Raw genomic sequence first — 18,727 nt, 5'->3', positions numbered from 1 at the left:
AGAGAGATTATAAATAAATAAGCAAATGAAAAGAAGAAAATATCAGAAATAAAGAAGAGATGAAAAAAATAAAATGAAGAGCAGAGTTTGGGGGAAAAAAGAGCAGAAAAAAAATCATAATCCTGAAACAGAATACAGAACACAAAGTGCATTTTTTGCCTCAAAACCACTTTTTCTTAGGCTGGTTTTTTAAATTTGTTTTGCTTTGGGGTTTTTTGGTTGGTTTGATCTAGTGTCTCACTTTTCCAAGACAAAACATTTCCAGAAGTTTTGGACACATTTTTGCCCGTTCTGAATGCAGCTCCTCTAAGCTCTTGTTTCTATGACTGAGATTTGTGAGCAGGTCACTGTTTAGAATAAAAGGTTCAAATAAACTGCAGTAAACAGAGGGTGACCTAAAATCCCATCTTGGGCCTGAACATTTAAGCACCAGTAAGGAAAGCAAAGGGACAGTGCCAGGATAAGAGGATGGAAGTGCTGCATAGCCAGAACATAAAATAATGTACAAATCAAAAGCTTTTTCCCTTACCCATGTGCAACACTGTACTTGTTGAACCTGACTTGGTCATCCCCACAAGAAATTTCACATTCTGTATTCTGAGCTGCCTGCCCAGTGACCTCCAAGAGGGGAGAGTTCACAGCAGCAATCCAATTCAGCAGTGATGAAAGCCTCAATAGGACGGTGAAGGCACCGAGCAGAAGTTATAGCTCTATCTCTGAGAAGACAAACACTGCTTGTCAATGCCACCTAAGAGCTCAATATCACACATGCAGCCTGCAGGAGCCCTGCAGTGCAAACTGATTTATGTCACTAAGGGCATGCCTGCACAGCACAGGGCAGCTTGGGAGGGCTCCAAGCCACCCAACACAGCCACAGAAACACTGCAGCTGCCTTTGGGAAACTCCACCTGCACCAACTGGGATGGAAAATGAACCTCAGGAACAGCAGTTGGTGAGGAACCTAAAACAGCTTCTGATGCTGAGGGTGTTTTATTCAACAGCAGCATGGGCATCTCCATAGTGCACTGCACTGATATAAAATTACCTGTTCTAAAGAAAGGTACAAGCCTTGCCACAGTTCCTACTTACTTGAATTTTAGTAGGCTGAGTTTCTAACTAACTTTGTGCTCTCTCCTGCTGGTGGCTTTTTCCAAGTCCTCTTAATATGACAGTGCACTACAAAACAGCTCCAAAGCAGATTGATTTAAAAAGCAAATAACTCCTGCCATTCCTTCTTTTCCTCACTCTGCTTTACACAGAAAAACCTTTTCATCAAATTATCTTTTAATGAGAAATGTGAAAATATACTGAAAGGTCCTGTGACTGTTCATATGAAACAGCCCTTTTTGGAGTGAAATGGATTATTTAGAAGTGTTATGCTTAACTGATGCACTTAGCACACAGTTAAGTTTCAGTTGCTTATTATACCCTGTTGAAAATAATGACTCACTGAGCTGCTTAATTTAGAGCTTGGCCTACCAGGGTTGTCTTTTTTTTTTCCTTCAGAAGAAATTAATCAAAAGTTCCAGGGAATCATTCCTCATTGCCCTAACTTGAAAAATAATTTGAAATCCCTTATTCAATAATTTGAAACTTGCTACAAGTTAAAGATACATAACTCTAAAGCATATAAGGCAAACATTGTCCTCATCAGCAAGAAGGAAATATTTTCCCAGGAATTTGAGATCAAAAGCATATGTTGTACAGAGCACCTGACACTTCCAGAAATTACTTATGCAGTGCACACCTCTGCATTCCATTTTTGTGTATCTCTGTGGTATAATACCAGGTATAGGGAAATGCTTTATAAAAATGAAAATGCAATTGTCTGACCAATAAAAGGTATTCCTGTATGTAATCCCAGTAATAGATTTTTAAACCCTTAGCACTGCTGCAGTATTATGTATTCATAGTTATTATCTTGTCCACTTCCAAATCCTGAAAGGTTAGATTGTTTAAAGATTTGTTAGCTGTGAAATACTTAAAAAAGCAAAGTATTAAGCTCGGAGCTAATTGAAAAATAGCATTTTATCAGATTCTCCTTTGATATTATCTTGTAATGATTGTACTTAAGGTACTCACAATACTTCAATAAATAGAGAAATTAAAAATATAACATCTTTAGGGCTTTTCAGAGAATGTGGCTGTTAACAATTTATACTGCTTTTTTTTAAACCATTATTTTCTTATATTTCCCACAATGCTTCACATCAGAAGCAAACAGAAACTGAATGATTACCCCAAAGTGTGCTAGATGAACTGGAAAAAGTCTATTCAAACAAAGCTCATTAGTTTTGATACCTCCAGGGCTATGACAAATTAAGCGGCTGGTGAATATGCTTGCAGACAAAAGGATGATGCAAAATCTAGGGCTTGTGCTCGGCATTGTGTCAATAAATTCTACTGGAAAAGGTAAAAATTACCATTGAAGCTAGAATGGAATCCCTTTTAGAAACATGTAGAGAATAGATCTTCCATTTTCTTAAATACATTTATGAATGATGGTGCTATAAATAATAAAGGATTGCTGATTGGCTACTTTGAGTGCACATTCTGATGGGTCAGTCCTGACCTCCACAAACTTTTCCTCCAGAGCAGATAAAGAGCATGCAGGGAGTTTAGGCAGACTCTGAACTGCTTTGCCATATTGAAAATTTAACTGTACCACAACCACCACAGTTTGTGCCACAGATTCCAACTCCCAATGCTGCACTGAGAGCAGCCACACCAAGCTTGTGACTGCAGCTTTGGGCAGCACAGGTGGTTCAGAATGCCCTGCTGTGCTCAGCCTGCTCCTAAAGCAGCTCCCTGAAGCACACACCAGCACAGCAGAGGCCCAGGGGATCAGCTCAGAAAGCACAGAGAGAACAAATTCATTCCTGGACTAAGAGATGCCTTTGGAATGGCAGCACTAAACCCAAGATCCTTCCAGGGCACTCTGAGCTTAACCTTGCTGCCTCTCAGCTCCCACTGGCCTGGAACTTCCCTAAGTGTAATTAACTCCCAGTATCTGCTCCTTAATCACCAAAACCCTTTCTGATGCCAGCCTTGCTCCTCTCACACTTGTTTGTTACTTCCAGCTGTGATGACTGAGCCATGATGTGGGTGCTGTGCCATGGAATTCTCAACCACTCCCATCCTTCACTTTGCTGCTCTCGTGCCGTACCTGCTCCTTTACAGCCAGACAGGATTTGCTCTGCATAGCAAAGCTTTTCATGTTTAGAATGATCAGGACCTGCCCTATGACAGAAGGCATAATTCCACATGCTGCAGTTAGTGATTTGTTCCTGCAGAATAGTCTGTACCTTAAAATTGCTACAGAATTTAAGCTGGAAGCTGCATCCACCTCCTTCTATGCCACCAGGAGTCTCAAATCACTTCACAGCCTAACTAATCCAGGTTGCCACTGAAAGCAGATTATTGCTTTTGAAATTCACTTTGCCATTTGATAAAGCCTCATTTTGCAAGCTTTAGGAGAATATCATAAAACTCTTTCATATCTGATGGATAATCAAAAAGTGTATTTGACCAAACAGGCCAATTTTGCCTTCCATAAACTCAGCTAGACCCTGTTACCCCAAGGGAAAGAACACAATTCCTCTATGCTTCTGTTCTCTATTTTGGAGTCAATATAACTTTGAAAATGTCTTCAATTTTTTTTTTTTTTTTGCATTAACAAATTACTTAAATAAAAAACTGACTGAAAATATCACTGATCTAAATTCTAACCAGAAAGATTTCTCAAAATTAGCAAAATATGTATCAGTATTCTTTCCCAGTACTCATAGGTCTTGTAAAAATGTATATTTCCACATTTAGGGTTAAGTCTGTTACATAAAATCAGTTTTAAAAGATGGGCTATTTCCCTATGTAGCATAGATTCCAAAGGAAAGAATTAATCCATTAACAAGAATTGCACATCATTTGTTTTTCCAGAAACTACACAGGAGCTTAGTGACAGTTTTTGCATGTAAGAACACATCTCAGGTATGAAGACAATTACCTGGGGATGTGGAAAGCAGGGAAGGGAGGGGAAATCAGCATTTGTTTCTCAACCAATGAGGAGCCAGCTCTGTGTACCTTAATTATTTGTTCCAAAACTGTATTTTAAAAAGGCTTTCCTGGTAGCAGTGGCAACAGCAAAGGATGAGATGATCTGCAGGGAACCTGTTGATTTTATTGGGTTCAGTAAAGAGGAGCTGGAGCAGAGCCATGCAGAAGTGAGCCCTAGCACAACCAGGCTGCTTGGCAGGGCAGTGCTGGCCTTTGAGACAAGAGCTGGATGCAGGAGCATTGCCCACAGGCCTGCAACTGGCTCCAAAAGCCTTGGGGACAAACAGGTGTGGCATGGCAAACTCCTCAGCAGCCTCCAGAGCCCAGGCTCTGCACTGCAGGCTCCATTTGCAAATAAACTCTCAGTACTCTCTGCCCAGGGTCACCCTCACTGCCCTCATTTGTGTGCACAGAAGTGAAGAGCCTGTCCTCTGGATTCAGCAGAAGTCATGCATTTTATGGGCAATAAAAGGAATCCTTGTTAGTAAAATCCCAGGTTAAAGGGAGACAAAGCTCTCAATCACACAACTCGAGGGTTCCTTGACCAGTTATTCTCAATTTGTGCAGCTTTAGCTGGGCCTGCATCAGGTGATGAGCACAGGAGTTTAATCCAAATCCCTGATTTGGGGAGGGATCGATCAAGGGCTGGTTGCTGGGGCCAGCATTATTGCTGTGCACTCTGTGGCATGCCTGTACCTTCCAGCTGTGCACCAGCCCCAAGTCCCTGCTCAAGGCCACTGTCCTGTCACAAATTGTCACCCTCTCTTGCTTGTGTCCCTGAGAGCTTTCACTTACAAGTTAGGCAGTGTCTGTCCTGTAGGACTTTGCCAAGTGGGAAACTTGAACAGGCAACTCACTGGATAAAACATTGACCACCAATATATGAAGCAACATAAGTTACTACCAAAATCCCCAAATATCAAAGTATTTCACCATTACTTGAGTCAGAATTATTTACAACTTCATTACATCAGGATTAAAATAATAGACACATGTACCTGTGAAGGGGGAAGAAGAGAGAAACCATGCCATGGTTTTTAGCTTTACTTTAGAATTAGAAACCAAGATCTTTGGATATAAAAACTAAATGGGTAAATACAAGCTGCTTGATTTCCATATATGCCAAATACAACTTTGGTTCCTCTCAAAACCAAAAGTCAGATTTAAAATCTCTGAAGAGTAACAAGCTGGGCAAAATCTTTATATCAGAAGCAGAAATAACTAAATTCTCTTCCCTTAAAGCTCAAAGCACACAAAAGTACAATACTGTGGGGTGGGGAGATTCCAAAAAAGCTGTATTCTATTCTAGTCTGTATATAAAAACTGTATTCTATTATCAAAAGACTATATTGGTAAAAAAAAAAAAAAATCGACCTAGTGAGGGTCTGGGTTTCTGACTTCCTGTCCTAAGGCACTCTCTCATTATGAACACAAGATAATGTGCTTTGTTCCCCACTTGCTTTGCAAAGAATCTGGAATCTGAAAGTAGGCTGGGCTCCTTGTCCTGTGCCCATTGTCCACTCCTAGAGGTTTTCCAGTCCAACTTCAGCCTCCACAGCACCTACACAATGCCAACATCTCCAGAATGTGCCCTGGCCTGTCTGCAGTCCCAGATGTGCCACTGAACTGGGCCAATCCTGATTTGTTGGAGCTGCACTCAAGGTCCTGTACACTTCACCTGCCTGTGCATTAGGGGGTTTCCAGGACAAAAGGAGACACATTTTTGGTCTGGAACACATACCACTTTCTCTGAAGGAAAAATTCTCCTTAATTCACTCTTAAAAAACTTTGTTTCCCATTTTCTCTACCCGCATTTTTAGGCTTTTTCCCATCTCAAAAAAAATTTGTTAGTTATAGCAGATACTTATCAAGGACTGATCTAATAAGACACATTTGTTCAATTAAGTATAATAAAATAATTCTCACAGTCCAAAAAAACCCAACAAACCTCAAGGTGTGTCTGTTGCTCACCTTGTCTCAGCCAGCTCCTACCCCCAGTAGAGAAATGACACTTCCTCCTCCATAAACAATGGAAATAAACCCTGAGGTTAACCTTGACAGCTTCCAGATCACACAAGTCAGGAAGTTCAATGATTGTAGCTCTTAATTCTGCACTGTCTCACCCAGGAAGGTGCAGTGCAATTGTTTCCCTCTATTCTAAAAGGATAAAAAGAGCTGACCTGCTGTAGTTTTAGTTTAAATATACAGAACAGAGTTCTGTCACAGAACTATGAGGAAAGATATCTGAGGACTTAGGAGTTCTGAGACATCATCTGTCTCTCCAAATCACTCTTTTGGTTATCCACATCCTACCAAATAGAGCTACCATTTTTATATCTATTGTGCAGTTCCTTTCCTATCACATTTCATTCTTCCAAACTCTATTGTCAGCCACTTCATTATCTTCATTAGAATCACTGTCAAGAGTGAAAAGCATGAAAGGCTTCAACTAACATCTTCCTAAAGCAACCCCCTTTGTGCTGTGCAAGTCGTTGTGATCTCACACACCAGATCTAGGCTCAAGCAGTGAAATATCAAGAGCATAATTCTTGCAAATTTCTGAGTATCATAAAGTCTTACTGTGCATATCATCCAGGCTGTTATGATGTTACTTCTGCCTTTTGATATGGCAATCAACAAACATTTATATCCACATGTATAAGACACATGAATAAAAGATGAAAGACAAATACAACAACACAGATATAAAAGTAGATCTGATACATATAAGCATTTAGGGTATAAAGTATATTTTTTTCCCTGTATCATTCTGCCTAGTCCATCCAATCAAAGACAAAACCCAGTTGAAGGAGTGACTTCATCAATTTTCCCCCAGAAAAGAACGTATCATCAGAACTGAATTAAAGACATATTTATAATCAGAACTGAACTAAAGTGGGTCCCTTTTTTAATCTCAAAGTGATTTATGACAATATTTCATGCTCCTAACCAAAAAGCCATCCCAAACTTTTGGGGAGACAGGACCTTTCCAGTGGGAAGGTACCAATGCTGTCACAAGCAAAGCTCTACAAGGACATGAGAGTCACAGCGAGGTTCTCCTGTGCCTCCAGCCCTACCCTTCCCCTTCAGCTCTGGGAAATACCAACCAGGGAAGCAGCAGAGAGCTGAGAGCAAGATCTGCACACACACAGAGACCCTGCCCTGCAACCCTGCCCAACAGACAGAGCACAGCCCACTGCAAAGGCACCTCAGGGTTTCCTGAACGAGGAACAAAGGCCAACAGGACCACACCGTCCCACAAGTCTTATCTAACAAAGTTAAACATATAAAATAAATAAATTTTTAAGCTGTCTACATAACTGTGAAATAAAAACACATTTTAGCAACAGGATGTCATATGCAAAAACTCCAAAAAATTGACTTTAAGGGATGTTATTTCTAATGAAGAACAACAGAGTAAACAACCAGAAAAGTGATGTTTATTCCTACCACTACCAAGGCTTTTTCTGAATAAACTAGTAAAATTTATGAATCTCAGCAGGACAGAAAAAAAATGTATTTCATTACAGAAAGAAGCCCCACTCTTTGGCTGGAAAAAAGAAACAACCAAACAAAAAACAGAATTATGAGATATCCATTTGTTACAGTCTCATGCCAGGCAGATCTGTCTTCAGACAGTTCTTGCACAATCTGAGTTGCTGAACAAAGATAAAATGGCATGAAAACTCCTCCTACAGGCATCACAACCGAAGTTCACCTTCACACTGATGACACTTTTTGTTTTCTTTTTTCAAAACCATATAAAGATAATGTCATCTCTTCTGATACTGCCAATTCAAAATAGGACTTGCTGGAGAATTGCAGAGCAGAGACCTGCCAGATAACACTGATAGTGCTGATTTTTCTCACAGAAATTCTTCACATGAATAAAGATTTTTTTTTTTTAATGGAGACTAGGTATAAATACTGGAAGAGTTCTGAGAGGGGAAAAAAACCCCCAAAGAATAAGCTTATATTTCTCCCATAAAAAGAACCATTTTGTCAAGATCTTCCTTTTCACTCTTTGCCCATCATGAAAAACAAACAGAAATCCCCAGAAGTCCAGGAGATGGTGACCTCTGACAGTCATAGGTGGAAGCTGTGACTCCCAGCTTGAAAAAATATTTCAAGTTACTTTTGACTACTCACATTCAAAACACTGATTCTAAATAAAGAGCAATCCTGTCTAGGTGCATACTTCCAGACACTGTGCATTGCACAACTGAAATTCAAGATGAGTATCTCCAAACTTCCACCAGCTCCTTCATTCCCCTTTCACCTCCCCCTGAGCACCTGGCCCAGGCTGGCCCCAATTTCCACACCTCGAGGGAACCTGGCTCACACCAGGGTGGGGACAACCCCAGGGCACAGACAGCAGTGCCCAGAGCAGCTGCTCCCATCTCATTCTTCACAAGAATAAAAGGCTGAAAACAGCACAGGTATAAGAGATACATTGCTCCAAATCCATTTGCCCCACTCTGACAATTAAAATGATCAAATAAAACTCACTTCCTCAAGCTCCTTAAGCAAGGATTTTTTGGTATTTGGATATCTGCCTAACACACTGGGTCTTGCCTCAGGCACTGTGGCACAAAATAATTATGTAGTATTTATTACTTAAATAACACAGATAATAGAAATACACAATAGAATTACTTTGGCATACTTGGTAAAAAAAATATGTATATTAATCAACAGCTTTAAACAGATTCTGCCATTCCCAGAATCAAGAGATCTTCAAGTAACCTGCAGACCAGCAGTGAAAAACATGAAACATTCTGCTTCAACAACAAGAACAAGGTGAATAAGACAATTAAAATGAGCTCTTGCTTCACTCTGACTGCTGGGAGAACCTTAGAAGCAATGAACATATGTGGCACTTTAAAACCTACACATGGAAAAACAAATTCATGTCAAAGTCCCCCTGTAAGAGAAATAAACTTTTTGATATAATCATTTCCTACATTACTTAGCCCAATGGACAAAATCTCTTTAAAATGTCAGGTTTGCAAATCCTCCTGGATTGGTGCTGACAGGAGTAAGTTTTTAGTTTGCCTCTGAACTAAGGTGCAATGGCAGAATTTGTCCTTTTGTGACTGCATTCTTCAGGTTTCTCAGACTGGAAATCCTTAGAGCACCTAAATTCATTTCTGACAGGAGCATTCACTTCCTTCCTAACTCTCATCTGAGCAGTGCAGCTCAGCTTGGCACCAACACCACTCACCTTGACTCAGTTTGCATTCACCTGGGTCAGAGTTATGTAAAGTCCCTGTGCTTGGTGTAGGGCCCTGTTGTTACTGGGGGAAGGGAAGATGCTTTACACAGTCTCAAAGTGTCACAAAAACACCAACCAAACCAACCCACACAAGAGCATTTCCTTACTTTAAAATAATGACTCAGATTTTAAAAAGTTTATTTTACTGGGAAAAGCATGAATATTATTTTTCAATTATTTTTCCATATTTAGGCATCTCTTTCCTAATTTATTTCCCACACTTCATTCTGTCAAAGACACATCAAAATCTTGTTTTGAGGTGAAACATATTGCTGGTTATTTCCAATTAATGGTTTCATCTGGAATAAAATGAACTTTCAGGGCTCAAATGTGGCAACTACTTGACAAAAACACACTTTCCTTCAGCCCTGGGTAATTTTTTTCTCAAAAATCAGTCAAACATTTACTAAAAGCTGTATAAGGACAGAGTGAAAAGAGGGTGAGCCAATGCATGCTCAGGCTGAGATACAGAATTAAGGTTTGACTTCAGGACCTATGGAAAGAAGAGCAACCAGGAGGAAAAGACCAGCCCAAGTCAGTGACATTTATCATTCCATGTTTCATCTCTGACTCTGGCAGTTTTTCACTGGCCTCTTTAGGAATAGGGTAATTGTTGTTATTATTCCCAGCCCTTTTTACTATAGTTTCATTAAAGAAACCAGGTTTTCAGCAACTTTTTCCAACTCTCTCTATCACTGCAATGATTATAACCACAGATAATCAGAGAACAGACTGAAAGAAATTTTAAGCAACCTCGTTTTTCCTAAGAACCCTTTGCCCACCTCAAAGGCACCTTCTAATTTGCAGTAAGAGTCTCTTTAGTTTCAGCTGACCCCTTAGACCTGGAGCTATGTAAAACTCAACCTCTGTTTGGTATTACACTGCCATGGTAACCTTCAAAAAGGGCTTTACACAAAGTACCACACTGTAGTAATAAACCACAGCTCATGTTTATGGCATGTTCAAACAGAAGAATTTCCTTAAAACCCTTTTGGAAAGGGCAAAGGGGAAACAGGTGTAGCCATGGGATTACATTAATAATTGCTATTGAAGCCCCTTGTACTGTAGAGAAGATTAATATATTATTATCCCACTGATATTAATCTATTAAAACCGTTTGAAGATTCAAAAATTCCTATTTTAAGTCCACTATTAATGTATGTGCAAGTGATTTCTGTTTTGCTATTTTACTTTTGTCTGCTGGTCTACACTCTCATCATTGCAGATTCTGGCTCAAATTATATAGATTTGACCCGAAGAGCAGAAATTTCCCAATACTCCTGCCTTTAGAAACTTACCTTAACAAAAACAATACATAAATTTAATTTTAAAAAAAAAGTTGAGTAGGAATACTGCACAAACCTGGCTATTCTCAAATTAATAGCATGATCTTAAAACCATGGTCCATGCATTTCCTGCTTTGATCTGAATGTTTTTTCCAAGGATAGAACTCAACACTACAAATTCTAATCTAGAGGGGAAATAAGGCAAATTCATATGCCCTTAGAACCATATAAAGCACTTTTTGTACTCTACATAACTCACAATTTAAACTGCACACGTGCACAGAGTCATAATCCATCTTTCATTTAAATTGTCAATACTTGAAGCTGCTCACTTCAGGAATATAAAACTTCTCAGTAATTTCACTGGGTAAAAGGGTCTGGCAGTTGCAGAGACCACCATGAGACTTTCAGTTCAAGTTTTGTTTGGATTGTTTGGTTGTGGGGTTTTCAATGTCTGTGCTGCCAGGACTACATCAGAAAAGATCCACCAGACAACCTTATTTCCATCCTGTTAAATATTCTTCCCATTGAGGTAAAGTTTTTCTGAATGGATTTCTTTTCACTCCACCAAGTCCAAGCTACATTTAAATAAATGCTCGTGATGGAGCTTCTGTCCCAAGTTACAGGAGTTGCAGATCTTTCTCACCAAGCTTTTTCCAGCCTCTCAGCAATTTTGTGTTCACTATTTAGCAACCTCAAGCACTCTAAGCTGAGAACACAACCTAGGAAGCAAATTGTGTCCCAGGCAGTGACAACGACAGCACAAGAAGGGTTTTCTGCATCGTGTATATGCACAAAGAGTTCTCAAATCTGTCTGCTATTGCTACAGGCTCACCAATGCAGCTGGAAATGCTGCATTTGAAACCAGAGAAGCCTTTTCTCTGCTAAAAGATATCCAGAAGTAGTAACACAGCATTTTGTGCAGTATTTGCACATTCAGAATACAAGGGACAAGTGCCAGCCTTGCTGCTCTACTCAAAATTTATTGGCATGCCCTGGACCCAACAGTGTTGATCCTATTTGCTTTTGGAGAGAAAGAGAAGGAATAATAATGGAAATAGCAGAAATAATAATTAAGATTCAAGCAATCAAATGAGGAATGCTACATTTAATGAAATTTCACCTCATCCAAATGGATGAGCTCACTGCACAAAAGAAGTTCTCTTTCAGGTCAGCATACACTTATTTACACAATCTTTTAATGTATATGTTTAAACCTGAAACCATTTTCGGGGCAAATATAATAGAAAATACAATTCTTTGGTTCAGTGATTCTGATGTTTATTCTCTTGCTTAAATAACCATGACTTACAGTCCACTTTTTTTTTTTAGAGATGGATATATAGTATAAATATAGAAGAATAACTGTGGTGCAGCAATCCAAAATTGTACCTACTGGCAAATATAACAAAAGTTTAGGTGTGTTTGGTTTCATTTCCACCAAAAAATAAGTATTAAAAGTCAGAAAGATATATTGAAAGGCCATACAAAAGTATCAGATTCCTATTGATGAGTCAGAACTTAAACATTTCTCTATTTTTATGCAGAAAGATTTTAAATTTTTGGTGCTTATTTGGGTTTTTTAGATCTTTAGGCATTATCTCCTTATCAGCTAGGTAGTGGAACACCTTACTGGTATCAGAGGACCTTTACTAGCATAAATTACTTCCCTTTGGCAACCAGAAGTAATATTAGAAATGAGTATTACTGTATACTTCTGTGCAAGTTTCCATGCTGAAAAATTTACTCTCTATTCCAGCTATAAATCCTAATATAAACTGCTCACATTTACTCAGACTCCTTAAACTGATGCAAAAAGAAAATGACCCTTTTTACCCAAAAGCATCAGAAAATTCAAAACTTACTAATATTTTTGCACATAGGTCCCTAGCACCTAACCATCATCTTTTAATGGACATATAACACAGCTGCATTTCTTCCACAACAACTCAAATTACTACCAATAATCTCTTTTCAATTAGATAAATGGCTGTTATATTTTAAATATAAGATAGATCTCCTCCTATTTCCATTCATTTCCCCCAACAGCTTTAGTTCTTGTAAGTTTTTTAACACTGTAACCTGTTAAATAAGAATAAACTGATCCTTATCTCTGATCTAAATCAGTGTAAATCATTGTCTGTTAATAACAAAATTCAGCTCTTACATGTACATGCATAAAAGGAGCCCTATTTAGCACCACTGCTATGGTTTCAGCTGCAGGTTTCATATTTTCTTTCTGACTGTCACCAGAAGAAACAGAATGCAAACATCTCAGAGCTTGAACTCCGGTTCAAAGTGTTTGAGCAGATGATCACACACACAAATAATCCCCCACTGTTCATTACCTTTAGGAATGCAAGCACCAAATTTAGGTAATTTACTCAATCATGGCCTATAAGTTTATTTGCAAGAGGATTTCAAGAAAGTTCAGAAAAATTTTACTGGCATTACTAAGGCATACATTTTTAGACTCATGTGCCTAAAATTAGTTTCTAACTCCATAATTAGACATCAAAATAGAGCTGTAAAACCTTCAAAGGTTTAAGATACACTCAAATTATACATCACAGCTTCAGAAGAACTTAAGCTTGTATTTAAATTGTTGCAAGCTTGTATTTAAATTATTGCAGTGTCCAGCTGGGCCCTTGCTGGCTGCCCTCTCTCTCTAAGCCCATTGTGCCAGGAAAGCTGAAGGCAGCAGCTCACCACAGCAATTCCATGGGAAATCCTGGTGAAGGACCTCACCACCCACTCCACTCCCAGGTTTCCAGCTCCTGAATTTCATGCCACATGCATTTGTGCCTGAGCAACAGAATTCTTTTTCTAATCTCACCATTACTTGTCTCTTCACAACTTGTCAAATGGAAAAAGCACAAAGCACTCAAGCAATAAAAAAAAAAACCCACAAATTCTCTGAAGAGTTTTATGTTAAGTGTGAAGAGCAGCTAAAATTCAGCAGTAATGCAACTACCCATGGCTATTCAAGCCACAAAGCAGCTGAACTCCCCTGGTGGCAGTGACAGGCCAGCAGCAGCAAAAAGGGAGTTTCAGTCATCATTAAAAAGCCACGTCATGCAATGCTAAAATCACCCTCCTGCCCTACTGCTGACCATGCCAACAGGGCCCTTGGGCATCCAGTGGGGCTCTGTTAACAGAGCAATGAGCTGGAGCTGCCAGGTATGGCAAACAACCAGTCCTTGGTGATGCCATGAGGATGCATTAATCACCAGCAGGAACCACCACAGCTCGCTCTGACTTCTCTGATCTAGACACAAGACCCAAAAATAATACTCCAGATATGAAGGACAGGATTAATCTAATTGAAATTTCAGTTGTTTTAGTGAGCCACATCCAAGCTTCAGCTGACAGAGCTCCACACAGGTCCATGGGGAGCAGTGGGTGTCAGGGAAAGTCACCTGTTCAGACATTTGGTATCAGCAGGGCTCATGGCCTCCTAGTTCTCCAACACATTAATGTTTCCTGGAAGCCAAAACCCAGTAGAAAAGGCAATAGGTAAGCATCTATATCCTGCTCTGGGTCTGAGCTGTAAACCAAGCTATACTTTAATGTTAAAATATTACACTTTTATTTATACTATTTTATTAATGCTCACCCAGATAGGTTTTGAACTCAACTCCAGTGTGATAAATTCTCATTATTCCATGTTTACACCATTTACAGCCCACTGTGCCTACAGAATGGAGTAACTCAGAGCCCTTTCAGGTACTCCTCCTAAGACACCTCTTTTTTATATAGTTCAGGTGGAATATCTGCTTAGTCTGCATTATATGCTGTGTATTTTACCCAAAGACATATTGTACAGAGTCATTAAGTGAAATGCCACAAATGCTAATACCTAGACTACAATATATAGGGAGACAAAAACATGCTAAACTAAAGGAAAAAATATTCCAGGCTGTGAAGTGTAACAAAAAAGGCCCATGATGACAGTTTCATCTGAAAATAGCAGACTGAGACATATTGAAATTGGTTTATTGTCTCCCTAATGAGGCAATGTATGTAAAGCCCCAAATACTCTATTATCAAAGTTACCAGCTAGTGTAAGCTTTGAAAAATGAGAAGCAAATCTATAGCTGATAATTAACAACTTCCTTCATTGTTGACTACACAGGAAGGAGAAGGGTGTTTTTACTGCTGCTCTTCTCTGCTTTAGTGCACGATGCTGCTGCTGTGGTCCAGCTCAGAACACAGGAACTGCTTTATTTTTCTCCCCAAAACTCTTGAGAGCTGCAGTCAGGAATACCAACTTTTTGTGCCCTAAAATGCTAATGTCATTTCTTTAGTTAGATAGAATTAGAATGATCTGCATAATTAGAACAGATCATAAGGTTCCAAGGTTATCTGTGGTGTTGTGAAGACATCAAGTTTTTTCTCATCAGAGTCTGTTTTCCTAGGCTAAGTATAACTCACCCTCATGCAAACACAAATCCTTAAATACACATCCAAGTCCTCAAATACATGCAAAAAGCCCCACACCACCAAACATTTGTCATCTACCAATATAATCTATTCAACCATGAGAGAGTGAATCTGAGCTAAACACCTCCACTACCTTATTCCAGTTCTTCCAAAACCCAACAGAAATTCATAGCCACATTTTTCTGACCGCACTGGAAAAATTACTAAGTTGACTTTTCCAACAAAAGCTGTGGAAGCTACGATACTCAGGTATGTGGTAAGACCACCTAGAGGACAGAATTTGCAGAGATTTCACCTGAACGCAGCTGCTTCCTACCGAAGGACACCACAGTACAACCATTTGGATTCCAATCTCCTACCAGGCTGCTACATCAAAAGATCTCTTCCTTCCAATCAACTACTAATACCTCAAGGTTTATCAATGTTCTTTGAATGTTTCACAGCCTCAAAATCATACACGAACCTACCAAATTAGCGAAAACATAGGGAACAGGATGTGAGCCACTGATTAAATTAACTATGTGGAAATTTTTCCTCCTAAGATACAAGGGTTTTCAAAAATTTCAAGAATTATCTCTGGCTGTATATTCCTAGCTGGATAGATTCACTGCTGTGAGGGGGTTTATATTTTGCCTTAAAACACCTCACATTTAGACTAGGTTTACAAAAGTGCCTACATGCAAATCAAAATACTACTTACTCATTTGCCCAGGGCAATAATTATATTTTATAAACTTGTCAAATATCCTTTGTTTCTTAATCAATCTTCAGGGCCTGTGGCAGACAAGCAGGTTTTGTGTCTTCTAAAAGTAAAATTTCAGGACTATTTTTAAACATTTATATTAAACAATGTGCATGGTTGCACCCACTGAGTATTTCAAGGCTCCAATGAAAACTCTAAAACACTAAAAGATAGCAGAGAAAACTTAAATACAAATCCACCAAATCAAACCTGAAAATCATTGGGTAAACCACAAAATATTTCAATATCTACTGATATTGAAATATTTACTTGATATATTTCAATATCTACTTGAATCCCTTTTATTGCTGATGAGAAATAATAAATTCCAATACAAAAGTTTATCCTTGAGACCTAGTGCTCATTGAAGAAATAATAGCACTCCCATGCTTTGACACTGAAACTTGCATGATTTTGAGCTTTGGAAAGCACAAAAAAGAAGCCACGTAATCAAAAAGAACCTGCACATCTCTGTTAAAATACATATATACACATTTTTTTTTTTCCATTCAGTGCTTGATCTGGCCATTATTAACATTAGAGAAAAAAATGCCTCTCAGACTGTAAAACTGCAGAAGATCAGTGGCTACTAATCCAGAGTTATGACAAAGGATACCACACCTAAAACTGTCATCATGTCAGGTATCTTCATATTCTGGACACCATCTAAATGGAAATTTTCCTTCATGGGTCTCATCATCTGCACTTTCACAGACCAAGCTCCCTCTTGCTCATAATCCTGACTCATATCCATCACTATTTGGGAGCAAGTGTGTATCTTTGCAGGGCTTCAGAATTCCATCTGTCCTGCCTGAGATTTCCTGAAGTACAGATAAATTCCACTGAATAACACTGCAATATGGGGAATGTATACATTTAGAGCAGCATATGGAAAAGCAATATTTAAAAGTACTTCTCATATATTAAAAATATACATGTGATTTAGAAATGAAAAAAAATAAACTAAGGAGGAGGAAAACATCATCATTAGACTACAAAAATCTATGGCAAAAGTTTAAGATTCAGATATAGGCTCAGTTGGGTAGAATATTCTGCAACAGTTTATTCCTTCAAGAGTATGTCCAAAGAACAAGAGACCATCTGTACAAGAAAATATGTATGGAACACCCTCAGAAAACAAACAGAGCACCCCATCCCCTCCAGCTGGCCACTCTGGTTTCGTGTCCACACAAGGGGTGAAGTGCTGGCTGGCAGCACAGAGTTCTCAGGGTGGTATTGGCAGTGATGCACAAACAATCAGCAGAATGAGCAGAACCTTTTCTTTACTGCTGCCTTCACTGCACCCAAATCCAGCACTGAAATCCTGATGTGACAAACAGCCTCACTGCACTTCCATTCTTGGCTGCTCTGGGATGTTTGCAGAGCCACCATCACAACCCAAGTTGATGCCATCCTTGGTTAATATTTGTCCTCTGTAAAAGAGCTTTGTTTTGCACACCCATCCTTTTGAAAGAGTCACAGAGTAACTGAGGCTGGAAAAGACCTCAAAGATCAGAGTCCCACCTTGTCCCCAGAGCCCTGAGTGCCACCTCCAGCCCTTCCTGGGACACCTGCAGGGATGGGCACTGCCAAGCTCCCTGGGCAGCCCCTGCCAAGGCCTGAGCAGCCTTTCCATGGGGAAATTCCTGCTGGTGCCCAGCCTGAGCCCAGCCTGAGGCCGTTCCCTCTGCTCCTGTCCCTGTCCCTGGGAGCACAGCCCGACCCCCCGGCTGTCCCCTCCTGGCAGGGAGTTGTGCAGAGCCACAAGGGCCCCCCTGAGCCTCCTTTGCTCCAGGCTCAGCCCCTGCTGGGGCTCCAGTCCCCCCCTGGACACCCTCCAGCCCTTCAATGTGTCTCAAGCCATGAAAGGCCCAGAACTGGACAAAGTCTCACGAGTGTCAAGTATTTTTTGACAGAAGATATGGATACATCCTTTACCCTGCTCAAATAAAGCATATTTTCTATATTTTTTTCCATCAACACACAACTTCCCAGTTTTCCAGTCCCACATCTATGGAATACTGAAGAGGACTCTCTCCCCAAAGAGTTTTAAATCAAGTGCAATTTGTTTGGAGATTTCTTTTAAAACAATTTCTGGTTTTAAAGAAACCAAACACTTCTGAGCCATACTTTTTGCCAGGATTTTCTAAACAATACAATACAATGAGAAATCCTGATCAATAAACATTATCTCACGAGAACTTGTAAACATTTTCCAAATTCATCCCCTGTTGTCATAAACTCAGCTCTGAAAGAACATTGTACTTAGACAGCAGGGAAAAGAGATGCTGAGAAAAAAAAATCAAAATCAAAAACACACAAACAAATTAAAAGCACACAATCAAAAACATACCCATTTTTATGTTAGAAATAAATCCCTGGGGACTATTGCAATAAACATTCAAACATCTGAAAATAAAACACCATCTTCCAGGAAAACACCCTCAAATTCTATTTTGTCTGTTCTGATGTCACAAAAAATTCAAGCTTTATATGAACTGCAAGTTTCATTCATTGAACTTCATACTATTTTAAGCAGCCAGGTTTTTTCTGCTGTTGTGTTTTTGGGGTGATCCAGTCACAGTTAACATTGCAGGTAGCACTGTCTCTAAAGCTGCAAAAACCTTTACTAGCACAAAGAAATTGCAAAGCAGGAAAAAGTTTAAATTATTGCAGAAATAAACCTAGAATATAAATGGTGCTATAAAACCCTACTTGTTTCAGCACTTTTTTTTTCGTACTGCACTGTCACTATCATGTGGCAATCACAGGAAATCTATTCTTCAAGAACGAGCTCTTAGCCACTCTTGAAGAGCTAAAAATGCCTTTTTTCCAGATGGCCTAATGATAATGGCTTTTCACAGATCAGCTGCAAAAGTTGGTTGTTTTGTTCTCACTTCAGTTAAGTAAAATTCCAGAAATGCCACA

Source organism: Agelaius tricolor, unplaced genomic scaffold (genome assembly GCF_023055355.1).
Source record: "Agelaius tricolor isolate 1412-34295 unplaced genomic scaffold, bAgeTri1.0.p SCAF_15, whole genome shotgun sequence".
Lineage (NCBI taxonomy): Eukaryota > Metazoa > Chordata > Aves > Passeriformes > Icteridae > Agelaius > Agelaius tricolor.
The sequence above is the reverse complement of the archived record's forward strand: the minus strand, read 5'-3'. Positions refer to the sequence as shown.